The sequence below is a fragment of the Odocoileus virginianus genome, chromosome 31 (genome assembly GCF_023699985.2).
Source record: "Odocoileus virginianus isolate 20LAN1187 ecotype Illinois chromosome 31, Ovbor_1.2, whole genome shotgun sequence".
NCBI lineage: Eukaryota > Metazoa > Chordata > Mammalia > Artiodactyla > Cervidae > Odocoileus > Odocoileus virginianus.
The window spans coordinates 42,346,873-42,356,480 of NC_069704.1; the positions used below are offsets into that span (position 1 = coordinate 42,346,873).

The window sequence follows — 9,608 nt, forward strand, 5'->3', positions numbered from 1 at the left end:
GACCTCTGGCTTGAACAGGCAAATACAACAGTCCCTGCAAATGAATTCATGAACAGTGCCACCTTAGTGTCATTTGTCCCCTAGCAGGTTTTAATCTTTGTCTGCATGTTTATGCATGTGTACTCAGTCATGTCTGATTCTTTGTGACCCATGGACTGTAGCCCACCAGGCTCCTCTCTCCATGGGATTTTCCAGGCAAGTATTCTGGAGTGGGTTGCCATTTCCTCCTCCAGGAGATCTTCCCAACATAGAGATCAAACCTGCACTTCCTGCATTGGCAGGTGGATTCTTTCCCATTGAGCCACCTAGCCCTCTTTGAGCCAGAGGGACCAAAAGCCTACCCATCAATTCCTCCACTCTTGCTGTATATGCCTCCCACCCAGCAGGAAGTGACCCCACTTGGCTAGTTCCCCATCAGCTGGACTAGATGCACTCTACTTGGTCCTCAATGTACTGGGTTTCACCTCCTTGCCTCAAACAAGCCAATCACATCCTCCCAAGGAAACCAGGCATCACCTCATCTTATTACTAATCTTTGTCTGAGAGGGCACTTATTCTTCTTGGGTCTATGAATGCTGAGATGGCTGGTGCATAACAAGGCAACACCTTTTAGGTCATCTATTAATAAGTGTGACCCTAACTGTCCACAATGAGACTGAGACACTCCTTTGGTCAACACTCCTGCATTCGTTGAGTTAGAAGGGACCTACCGGGAGGCATTCATGATTCAGGATTTGCTTCCTTTTAGCAACTTCCTTGCCTAGGAGAGAGTACAAATGAGATCAAGAACTTCTCCTTAAGAATGGAATCTTTGAGTGAGTCATCAAGAATGACCTGGTCAACATTCGTGGGGCCTTCTGCTTGATAGAACCTTGCCATCCATTAAAGAAAGGTCATCTTGTTACAACCAACTGACTTGTCTGCTGATATAGCTTTCTTGTGCCTCTCCCTTCTGCCTACAAGTCTTTCATTTTGTACAGCTCCTTGGAGATCCTTTCTATGTGCTAGGTGGGATGCTGCCCAATTCATGAATCACTGAATAAAGCCTAGACCATCTTGCACTCTTATGCTCATTGCATTTTTCACAATAGCTAAGATGTGGAAACAATCTAAATGTTCACTGATAGACAAATGGATAAAGAAAATGTGATATATTTAAACAATGGAATATTACCCAGCCATTAAAAAGAATGAATTCTTGCCATTTACAACAATAGGTGGACCTTGAAGGTATTATGATAAGTAAAATAAAATAGATGAAAGTGAAAAAGTTGGCTTAAAACTCAACATTCAGAAAATGAAGATCATGGCATCTGGTCCCATCACTTCATGGCAAATAGATGGAGAAACAATGGAAACAGTGACAGACTTTATTTTTGGGGTCTCCAAAATCACTGCAGATGGTGACCATAGCCATAAAATTAGAAGATGCTTGCTCCTTGAAAGAAAAGCTATGACAAACCTCGATAGCATATTAAAAAGCAGAGACATTACTTTGTTGACCTTTGCCAACAAAGGTCCATCTAGCTAAAGCTATAGTTTTTCCCAGTAGTTGTGTATGGATGTGAGAGTTGGACTACAAAGAAAGCTGTGTGCCAAAGAATTGATGCTTTTGAACTGTGGTATTGGAGAAGACTATTGAGAGTCCCTTGGACTGCAAGGAGATCCAACCAGTCCATCCTAAAGGAGATCAATCCTGAATATTCATTGGAAGGACTGATGCTGAAGCTGAAACTCCAATACCTTGGTCACCTGATGCAAAGAGCTGACTCATTTGAAAAGACCCCGATTCTGGGAAAGGTTGAAGGCAGGAGAAGTGGACAACAGAGGATGAGATGGTTGGATAGCATCACCAACTCAATAGACATGAGTTTGAGTAAGCTCTGGGAGTTGACAATGGACAGGGAAGCCTGAAGTGCTGCAGTCCATGGGGTTGCAAAGAGTTGGACATGACTGAGTGACTGAACTGAACTGAAACTAAATCAGACAGGGAAAAAAAAATACTGCATGATTTCACTTATATGCAAGATTTAAAAACACAAACAAGCATAATAAAATTGAAAGAGACTCACAGATACAGAAAACAGACTGGTGGTTTCCAAAAGGGAGAGTGGTTAGAGAGTGAGCAAAATCGTTGAAAGGGATTAAGAGGTACAAAGTTCCAGTTATCAAATAGCTAAGCACATGGAGATGTAATGTACAGCATGAGGAGTATGGTTAATAACATTGTATTAGCTTTGTATGGTGACAGATTATAACCAGACTTATCATGGTGATCATTTCATAATGTATATAAATGTCGGATCATTATTATATAACCCTGAAACTAACATAATACTGTATGTCAGTCATACTTCAATTAAAAAGTTAAAGTCAGTTAATTTTTTTTTAAACAGTTCCAAAAGAAAGAAAAGCAAGGCCTCCTATCCCATAGACTTAGCCTCTCTGGTGTTGGGGAGGATGAAAAAAAGGATGAAGGGGGAGGGACAGGAAAAAGGTGGAAAGAGAGAATGGATTGGATCTCACTAGAATGTGAATGTGCAGATAAAAGCTCAACTTTCTGCTCTAAAAACTCTTGCAATATGAAACAATAAATTGCAATGCAGATTTGCTTCTCTAAGTAGCAAGGGACTGAAACCCAGGCTCAGCTGAGTTACCTGGATTTATTTGTAAGGGGGAAAATGTGCTTTGGATCACCTAGGGAAGCTGACTGCATTTAAGATCACAATGTTTGCCGCAGATTCTCTCCTGGCTACCGTTTCCTTGGAGCCTGTGGGCCTGGCTTGTGTTGGGAGATACCCCTGAGGTTATACCTACAATGAGGCTGAGGTAGGCTCCTGACACCTGCCTTTCAGGGAACTAGAAAGTGATTTTTAGTAGCTATTCACCCTAAATTCTTGCCTGGAAAATTCCATGGACAGAGAAGCTTGGCAGGCTACAGTCCATGGGGCCACAGAGAGTTGGACATGACTGAGCCACTGAGAATGCACACACACACACTCATCCTAAATACCTAATGTCCCTACCCAGCCCACACTGCCTACCAATTTCTCTCCTGTTCTTCCAATATTAAGGTAACTCACAAGAGAGATTTTGGGGGAAATTCTGACTTAAGTGGATACTTTTTCCCTAAAAGAATTGACTGATTTATAAGGATACATAATCTTGGATGTTGGGTGGTAGAGGCTGGGCTGAGATTCAAATCCTTGTCTGTTGCAGGAAGGGGAACCCCTTCCAGGGCCCGAAACTGGGCTCTTGTCTAACACTCAGAAATGAATTGTCTGAGGAGACACATGTACTGACAAAGCAAGAGATTTTATTGGGAAAGGGCACCCGGGTGGAGAGCAGGAGGGTAAAGGGAAGCCAGGAGAACTGTGGCTCACAGTCTCGGGTTTTATGGTGACGGGATTAGTTTCCGGGTTGTCTTTAGCCAGTCATTCTGACTCAGAGTCCTTCCTGGTGGTGCACGCCTTGTTCAGCCAAGATGGATGCCGGTGAGGAGGATTCTGGGAGGTGGTCAGACGTGCGGTGTCTCCTTTTGACCTTTCCTGAACTCTTCCTGTTGGTGGTGGCTTATTAGTTCCATGTTCCTTACTAGGACTTCTGTCATGAAAGAACTCATGCAAATGCTGACTACGGTGCCTGGCCAGGGTGGGCGGTTTCAGTCAGTCTGCTTCCCCTGACATTGCTAAAGCCCTTACATTGCTGCACTGGCAGCTTAGGTGATAAATGTTCTGGGGAAGTTTAGGACAGAGCAGCCCACCTGTGGTGAATAGGTTTCTAACCCTTATCAAGAGCTTCTGACTGAGTTGGATGCTGTCCTGAAAGCTCCTGATTGCAGCCACACACGCTAGATCTTCCTGAGTCTGTGCCACAGTTCCTCCCGTTTTAGAGATGTGGGAACTACAGGCGCTAAGAGGCTGACCCTCGTGCCCAAACACATAGTTAGTAAGTGGTAGGGCCTGGATCTGGTTTCAAGCCTGTCTACTCTAAGCCACACTGGAGTCCATCTCAGAGATGTTGAGCAGACTCAGACACGTGTCTTTTGCAGTGTTTTCTAGAATTCTTTCTCCTCTTCCTGAGCCCCTCATTCACTGTTCTTCAGCTCAGTGAGACAGAAAAGCTAGTGACCCAGGACGCACCTTTCAGGGGAGCCCTGCTGGACTCCTTATGCCAAATGAACTCCCCAGCACTAATAATAATCCCATCATATGAGGTTCATTCCTTTCAGCTGTAAAGCATTTCTGTTTCTTAAGAACCTTTTTTCAACTGCAAATATCCTTGGATGTAACAAAAATCACAGTTAGGTCTAGGACCCTGAGAAGGAAACCCAGGACCAAGATTTGGTTCTGGGGAGCAGGGAACTCAAATCTGGAAAAGATGCAGTATTAGAGGGGCTGGGGCAAATGTTGAAGAAGATTCAGCCGCAGATGACTCTTGGTGACCCTTCCCATCAGCTCCGAGCCACCCATCTACAGCAACTTGGGACATGTGGGATGGGATGGGGTCAGGTGACTCCTCTCATTGGTTTCCAATTGATGTTCACTTACTCTCATCAAGCTATCTGATCAGAGGTCACCTCCAGACTCATCCCTCCTCTACCTTTCCCCAGGTGCACAGGGAAGGTACATTCCCACGTCCATTCAAGCCTGAATAGAGAGATCTGACCAACACTTTATCTTTGTTCCTTCCCCTGCCTCAATAGACATTTGCAAGCTGGGAGGATTTTAAACCCTTCCAGCCCCCCTCCTTTCCCCAATCCCCCTATCTCTCCCATCTATTGTCATTGTTGGAAATGAATCATGTAAACAAACATTAAAAAAAAAATCTACAGTAGCCCTAATTGAATCTTCCTGCTGCATTGTTATGGAGAAACAAGGGTAATTTCCTGTCACTTATTGAGCTATTTAGCAATTATTTCTTATCATTAGTTTGCAAATTCAAACAGCATCAAATTCTGTTTGCCAAGTTACAAAGGCATGGCATCATGGAAGGACCCTCTTTGCAGGAGCCAGTCTTTCCTCATCTCTCCCCACCTCCTTCCATGCCTGCCAGCCTGCAGCAGCTTCTGCAAGAAAGGTCAGGGCCCTGGGAGAGCCTGCCTAATGGGTGTTTTGCTTCCTTTGGCACTCTCATTAGCTAATGGAGCGAGCTGCTTCCCAGGGGACTGACAGCCCCACGGGGGAGCTTGGAGTTGGCATGTACATCTGCCACCCCTGGGATTGGGTCACCTGGCAGGCCAGGTTCTACTAAATAGCTAAGCCAGATGAAGACGTGAGCATTCTACATTATCAACCTTCACCGTCTGTTTTCTTTGCCTACAGTCAGGTCTGTATTTCTTAGGTATTTCTCAGGCACTCAATTCACAGCACACATGCCCAGGAGGGCCACAGACACTGTCCCTGTCATTATAGATGCAAACACAGGCTGAAGAAGAACATCAGTACAAGGAGAGAACAGTCAGCAGGCCATCACTCAAGGTGGGGGTGGCTTTAAACAATTCTCACAAATGACACTTGCTTCCAAGTAAAATTAGGTCAGATGTTTCTTGCGAACAGCCCAAGGGAGGGTGGAAGTCACAAAGGACACAGCACCAGTGCATCTACAAAATTCCCAACTATCACATTGCCTGGGTGATGGAGCTGCCGGGAGCTTGTGGTCTGATTGAGCTACTGTTAACTTCTGTTATCAACTGCTGACACCTACTCTCCACCCCCGCCTCCACCCCCCACCACCACTGGGAAGCTGCTTGATTGCACCACAAAAGCCTCTTGTTACCAAGCCAAACTTGGGTCTGCTTGTCCCACACAATAAAACCAGTCTACTGGGTTATGGTGAAGGTAAGTGCAATATTTATTACAGGGAGCCAAGCAAGGAGTCCAATAGCTAGTTCTCAAAACTCCTGAACTTCTTGATGGGTTTCAGCAAGACATTTTTAAAGGCAAGGTAATGGAGGGGGTCCCAGGGTGTGTGATCAGCTTGTGCACAATTCTCTGATTGGTTGATGGTGAGGCAACTGGGTGGAGTCACAGAGGGTAATATTATCAATCCTTAGGCTCCAGAAGGTCTGGGAGCTATGTGTTCATGATCATCAAGTAGCTAATTTCTTCCATTTGGTGGTGGTTTTATTACCTGAAAAACAACTCAGGAAAAGTTCATCAGATATACTATTACCCGGCTAGTTCAGAGATGAGCTAAAGCAGAGGACCTGGGGGCTGGGTCTGTCCTGGGAAAGCCCCATAGGGTCCGGCTTGGTTTCAACTCTTCTCTCCACCTCTCCCACAACCCTCATGCCCAAAGGCCCAGCAAAATACTTAGAACATGTACAGGCTGATAGTAAGAGAACTTGCAATGGGAACAAGGATGAGTGGCTGTGTAACAAACTACCCCTAAATTTAGCAACTTAAACCAGCAAACATTTGTCATCTCACAGGTCCCATGGGTCAGGAATCTGGTGTGTTTTGTTGAGTGCCTCTAGTCCACTATCTCTTAAGAGACTGAGGTTGCAATGAAGCTCTTGGCAGATGCCTTGGACTCATCCAAGGCTAACAGGGTGTAGGGAATCTGCTTCCAAGGTTACTCATGAGGTCATGGGTATGTGGGTTGACCTTGGTACCTCTCTTAAAGGCTTGTTCCTTGAGTTGTGCAATCTAGAAGAGAGGAAGAGAGGTTACTCAAGAAAGAAGCTGTGATTATTTTGTCACCTATGTCAGATATGATGTCCCATCACTTTTTCTGTGTTCTGTTTGGTAGAAATGAGTCACCAGGTCCTCACTTACATAAGTCATGAATATCAGGGGGTAAGGATCACTGGGGTCACTCAAAGGCCACCCACCACACAGACTTTCAAAAATCCAGTGTCTCTATATTTTCCCCTCATCTTTTGTCTTCTCTTAATTAATTTAGCAGTAATTAGTGGAGCATCTATAATGCACAATGCCTTGTGATATATACCATGAGTAACGCAACAATACTTAATAAGAGTTTCTTTCTTTCTTGGGGGTCCCAAGCCCATGGATGAGATGAGACAAGACTATCTTGTCTTATCTTGGAAGCAGCTTGAGTGCTCAGGCTGAGGAACCACTAAGCACTGTGGTACTCTGATGAGGAAGCTAATTCAGGGAAAGTTTCCTTTACTCTTTTTAATCCACAAATAGAAAGGAAGAAGAGAAGAAGAAAAAGAAGAAAGGAGGGAGAAAAGGAAGGTAGGTAAGACTGAAGAATGGAAGAAGAAGGAAGAAAAGATGAGAAGAAGAAAGGGATGGAGGAAAAAGATGTGCCAGAGAGAGCTTTCTCAATTCACTTCTTTTGTTAGAGATATTTTAATGATTCTCTTGTTGTTTTTCACTCCCTAAGTCCTATCCAATTCTTTGCAAATCCATGGGCTGCAGCAGGCCAGGCTTCCCTGCTACATAATAAATTATCACTTAGACTGGGATTCAAAGCTTTTCCAACTATCTCTTCTGTAACAGTCCCCACCCTAGTCTTACCTTCCACACTTAAACGGTGAAGTAAATTATTGGTGGATTCAGGATTTTAATCCAGTCTCCCCAATTTATAAAGCTCATATAATGTCTACCATACTGCTCTGCTCCTCAAATCAGAGTAGTATGGTACAATACAATTTGACAACCAGTTAAATATAGGTAGCAGAGAAAAGGAATAGTTTGACCATCGCTTTAGACTCCAACTGGAATGGATCTGGAAATGGTAATGCCACTGCTTAAAGACAGGAAAAGGGTTTAAAGTTTCTATTTTAGCTTGCCACTTTGAAGTTCTGACAGGACCTTTGAAAGGTAAGGTCCAAGGTAAAAAGTGAGCTTGGAGATGTAGTGGAAGATTTTCAGAGTTGTCCTCAGAAGTAGTTAGTGAAGTGTTAGTAGTAGTTGAAATTTCCAATATTGACAAAAACCAACATTGATGTGGTTTTCTCATGTAGTAATATGCAAAGGTTAAACAACAGAGCCCCAGGTGTGACAGTTTACAGGTGGTTGAAAAACAATTTGCATTGTTTCATGCAAAATAGAAGGTACTCATGGAGAAACTGGTTTTCAGTAGTCAGAGACTCTTTCCTGGAGAGCTCAGTTTGGAAGGGGCCCTCTTCCCACCAAAGGCCATGGAAGCCTGTATAAATCTTTACACCGCTTGTGGTGGTTGTCATTCAACTGCTCAGTCATGTCCAACTCTTTGTGACCCCACGGACTGCAGCACGCCAGGCTTCCCTGTCCTTCACTATCTCCCGGAGTTTGCCCCAGTTCCTGTCCATTGAGGCAGTGATGCCCCCCAACCATCTCATCCTCTGTTGCCCTCTTCTTCTCCTGCTCTCAATCTTTTCCAGAAAAGGTTAGTTTTCATTTCAATCCTGCCACTTGTGGTGGGCAACCTCTAAGAGGGTCTCCAGTGACCGTAACCTCCTGGCATTCACACTCTTAAGTAAAGCCTCTTCCTGAGTGTGGACTGGAGTTAAAAGGTCTCTTCAAGTGAGTAGAATGCAGCAGAGATGGGTTCATTTTCTGAGATTAGGTTACAAAAAAGACTATATTTTCTATCTTGGGTGCCCGCCTCTGGATCATACACTAATACACTGGCTCTGAGTGAATACAGACACTATGCTGTGAGCAAGGAACTGATATCTTTGGCCAACAGACCTGAGCCTACCAACAGCCACAGGAGTGAGGTTGAAAGAGCATTTTCCTCCAGCCGAGCCTTCATAGCCAGTACTTCGATTGTGGTCTGAAAGAGACACAAAGCAGAGTGGTCCAGGTAAGTCACGCCTGGATTTCTGACTTTCAGGAGCCATAATATAATACACACATATTGCTTTAAGCCATTGCATTTTGGGGAAATTTGTTATAGAGCAACAGATAACCAATGCATCATTCCAAGTACTTCAAGGTGAGAGAAATGGACTAATCTAGTGCTGCTAACTGGAAGCTGGAGAAGAATGTCTCAGAGACTCAAAACACACCAGTTTTGCACAGATCAGTGTAAAAGTTGTCTGGAATTGGAATATAGAGATCGTTGGAAATAGACCCCAATTCAAGGAAGTCATGAATTAATACAGGGCATGAACTGAGACTGAACAATAAAGCAAAGGAGAGGATTCAAACAAAATCAGACCAGGGACAGTTAGTGTTAGTAGTAGTTGAAATTTCTGTTGGGACAGAACTGTCAAGAGACAGTTCTCTTGTTCAGTCACTAAGTCTTGTCCGACTCTTTGTGACCTCATGGACTGCAGCATGCCAGGCTCCTCTATCCTTCACTCTCTCCTAGAGTTTACTCAAACTCATGTCCATTGAGTCAGTGATGCCATCCAACCATCTCGTCCTCTTTCTCCCCTTCTCTTGCCCTCAATCTTTCCCAGCATCAGGGTCTTTTCCAATGAGTTGGCTCTTCACATCAGGTGGCCAAAGAATTGGATCTTCAGTTTCAGTATCAGTCCTTGCAATGAATATTCAGGATTGATTTCCTTTAGGATTGACTGGTTGGATCTCTTTGCAGTCCAAGAAGACAGTTCCCTTAGTTTCTCCAGAAAGAAATTTCACAAAAGTCTCAGGTCAGAAAGTATTAGGAATGAAACCAGAGTATCACAGTCATGATATTAGTCA

At 44.1% G+C, this 9,608-nt stretch overlaps 1 long non-coding RNA gene across 1 annotated transcript; it reads right to left on the reverse strand.

The window, feature by feature from the left end:
• Positions 1-5,861: 5,861 nt before the first annotated feature.
• LOC110139736 (uncharacterized) lies at positions 5,862-8,729 on the reverse strand. Its single transcript, XR_002314565.2, has 3 exons — positions 8,649-8,729; positions 6,617-6,650; positions 5,862-6,132 (listed from the first exon to the last, which is right to left on the reverse strand). It is a non-coding gene; the product is annotated as an uncharacterized lncRNA (long non-coding RNA).
• Positions 8,730-9,608: the final 879 nt, after the last annotated feature.